Source organism: Lathyrus oleraceus, chromosome 1 (genome assembly GCF_024323335.1).
Source record: "Lathyrus oleraceus cultivar Zhongwan6 chromosome 1, CAAS_Psat_ZW6_1.0, whole genome shotgun sequence".
In the NCBI taxonomy this organism is placed as follows: Eukaryota; Viridiplantae; Streptophyta; class Magnoliopsida; order Fabales; family Fabaceae; genus Lathyrus; species Lathyrus oleraceus.
The window spans coordinates 251,205,695-251,209,565 of NC_066579.1; the positions used below are offsets into that span (position 1 = coordinate 251,205,695).

The 3,871-nt window shown below is 35.8% G+C and overlaps 1 long non-coding RNA gene across 1 annotated transcript; it reads left to right on the forward strand.

The window, feature by feature from the left end:
- Window positions 1-1,078: 1,078 nt before the first annotated feature.
- Window positions 1,079-2,877, forward strand: LOC127129714 (uncharacterized). The gene is made up of 2 exons (XR_007806385.1): window positions 1,079-1,664; window positions 2,583-2,877. It is a non-coding gene; the product is annotated as an uncharacterized LOC127129714 (long non-coding RNA).
- Window positions 2,878-3,871: the final 994 nt, after the last annotated feature.

Consider the following 3,871-nt stretch of genomic DNA (forward strand, 5'->3'; position numbering starts at 1 on the left):
TTCTTTAATAATATAACAAGAAATAAAAAAGACAAATTAAAAGGACATAAAAATGACATAAAAATAAGATGCAAGAGATAGATGATAGTGATGAGTAAATTGCAAGAATAGAAGTTGCAAGAATGTAAAGTGTTAAAGGCTTAGAAGTTAAATATTAGATGTTTGATGTTAGATGTTAGAAGGAAAATTCAAGTCATCACATTGGGATCATCTATCAACAAGTCAAAGGACTCAAACATATGTTAGACCAAGGGACGATCTATCACTAACTCAAAGTGTCCAAAATATGATAAAAAAGGACCATCTATCAACAAGTCAAAGGACTCAAACATATGTTAGACCAAGGGACGATCTATCACTAACTCAAAGTGTCCAAAATATGGTAAAAAAGGACCATCTATCAACATATTAAATTAGGGAAGATTGAATCAACCAAGAGACCATCTATCAATTATTTAAAATGTTGAAGATCTCATCAACCAAACAATTGCTCAAGCTCAAACAAAAAAAGAACAAAATTGAATGTAAATGAATTAGAAGTTAGATTTTAGATGGATTATAAGTCAATAGTTAGTAGTTAATGATCAAAAGATCAATTAATCGAATCGGGACAATCTAGCGCTATGTTAAGCAATCGTAGTTCGATCTATATAAAGATCATACTATGGGAGGCTGGGGAATGAAATTTATGCATCAAACATATTAGAGAATTAATACAAATTAATCTCTTAAAATACGAAACACAATAGAAAAATGAAAGAAAGAAAATAGAATCAAAAGGATTAAAAATCAATTAATCAAATAATAGAAAAAAGAATTGGATAGTAGAAAATAAGTGGAAAATTAAACATCAAGAGATTGAAAGAAAATTAAAGTGTAAAACAATTTTGAAAAGAAATTAAAAAAAGAAACAAATAAGAAGTAAATAACAAAAAATCCAGAAATTAAAATCAAAAGCCAGGGGTTGCAAAGCAGAAAATAGTGGTATGTCAAAAGGAGTTTGGGCGCAGAGGCCCAATCCAAGGCCCACTGGCCTTAAGCCCTGAACAGAGGGGTACAGGAAGCAGTTTGGAGGTGTTTGAACATGATTGCGGATGGGACAACGCATGCAGAGGCCTATTCACTCCTTACTCACACAGGGAGGGTGCACCAAGTGGACTCAAGGGTGCTACTAGCAAGTCCATGGGCATGAGTCCCAACCGAATTTAAACCAAAGCAAAATGAGGGAGGGGTCAGCTTGCTTGGATTCAACTCACATGCATTCATACATCACTTCAATGCTCTCTCCTCTAACATATTTCATCGTCGGAGCCTCTAATCAACTCCGTCGCGCCGGAATCGCCTCTGGCGATGACGAAGGGCCAAACATGAAATTGATTGCATCATTCTATTCGATTTCACCCCCTCCATTCAAATCTTATAGTCACTGAACCTAATACCAAATATAAAGGCCAAATCGAAACAAAAAGTGTATGAACCCTAATCTACAAAACCAGAAATTAAATGAAGACCACGATGGATCAAAGCCTCTAATGAGAGGGCTTTGATTCCTGACACAAGGAGCTACATCTTGGTAAGCAAATTTAAGCAAAATGGAGCAGAATAATTGGAGCCCTACTTGCCGGAGACGAAGGTGATGACGACGGAGATGAAGGTTAAATCAGGTACTCTTCAATTCATTGCTTCCTTTCCCCTTTTCAAAATCTTCTTCTCTTCTCTTCTGCTCTGAGTTATTAATATTGTTCTGAGAGTGAGGGATTAAGAGGTTTAGGGTGAGTGGTTGATTGAGATCGCTTGAGAGAGATTGAGAGACTACAAGGTTTGAGAGAGCTTATGTGAGTGAATTTGTGAATCGATGAGAGTGGAAGTTTTAGAGGCTTAGCTCAAGCACACTTGAAGCTTCAAGGTGAAGCTTTAATGGCTGCAACATTGAGCTTTAGGTGAGGGTTTGGTGAGAGAGATTCCGAGAGTGACCGAAGAAGATGATTGGTGAAAAAGTGGAAAATGATTGGTGAAGTTTTTTTTTTTGGAAAATGAATCGTGAACCATTCAATTGTGAGGTGTGATTCTGGCAGAGTTTTAGTGGTTGCAAAGCTTAATCTCAAAGTGTGACTAGAGTGCTCAATTTATAGGGCAATTGAGGGTGAATGATACATGTGATATATACTACAACTTGTATTTGTATTGTCTTGGGATATAGTACAACTTGTACCTAGTTTTATTTTACACTCGTATTCTTTGTTTACTTGGGCCTGCATGATATGATGGTCATTGTTATGAGTTTGTGGACTGTCTATTATGTTGTTATTGCTGATATATGCTACTTGTTTTTATTCTTTTAGGATTAGCCAATCACAATAGTGTGATGGATTGCCAAATTGTTAAATGCTAGAATTGATTTCTAAGTTGTTAGTTAGGAAAACTAGGTCATTAGCATAATGTTGGTTCTGATGTGGATACTTGAATAATGGTTAGTATTAGGTTTTCTTTAGATCATGTAACTGACTTGGAAAAAATGCTAATAAAGCTTGTAAGTTGGACTGATTGGTTTGCTATGTTGTTATGTTGTTATGATGTTGTAGGAAAAGGTGAGATTATGGTGGCAAGACAAGTCATAGTATTGTGGAGGCCTATGGAAACATCATGGCATGGTGGATTGACGGGCTGTCAAGTTCAAAGCTTCTTCCTTTTTTTTACTTTTGATTCAAGCTATGTAACATGCGAACATGTAGCATGCTATGATGACGTAGTAGTTATTAGGAAATGGATTAGTTTATGTAAAATGATTTTATGCTTGTAATGAAGAATGTTTATGGATAAGCTCATGTGATCATTCTTGTGTAATGAAAAAGCTTAATTGTGATTCAAACTCAAATTTATGATTCCAATTCAAATCAAACCCCACTTGTTTTGCTAGACCCAAAATGTGTGTAATGCCCTTATGAGTGCTATATGAAATGGATGTCATAGTCAACATGTTCAAGCTTTAATTCCACGTAGACTTAGTCAATACAAAAAATGGAAAAATATCAATTAAATGGATGGTAAACCATGGCCTAGAACAAACATAATAATCAACTAACCATTCTTGAAATGATATGATATGATACACATTTGGCTCAGGGCAATTACAAATTAGCTTATTGACTTTGGTCAACTGGTTGATCAAAAAGTCAATAGTTAACCAAAAGTCAACTTAGGTTAAAAATGATGCATTTTAACGTATTGAAATTCTAGTTATCAGACTTTAGATGTCACACGGGTTGTTATGACATCCAATTTTGCACAGACAAGAATTATGCAGAACTTAAAAGTAAGTGCAGTAAATAACACAAGTAATTGTTTACCCAGTTCAGTCCAACATGACCTACATCTGGGGGCTACCAAGCCAGGGAGGAAATCCACTATCAGTAGTATTAATTCAAAGCTAAACTCACCCGTTTACAACTTGTCACTTAATCCCTACCCAATGCAATTTCAATCTTACACTAAGATCAGAGTTCCTACTCACTCCCCCTCAATCACCTCAGTGATTACTACCTTTAATCAATATTAAAGACAACTTTGAAGTCACACTTCAAACAACTCTTGATTGTGCTTTACAGCTTTTATCAAGATACACAGCACTCACGCTTAAAAGCTTTGAGCGACACAACACTTACAACTCAATGAACACCCTATGCCAAAGCAATCATCTACGTGATAATGGCTTGGCTTACAAGATATGTCTAATACAAGACTCACAAAAATACAGCAGTGAAGTATGCTGGACACACTAAATCTTCACGCCTCAAAATCCCCAGTTCTGAATGAAGGAACGACTTCCTTTTATATTGCAGTACTTGGGCCTTTGCACTTGTATTCTCCTGAA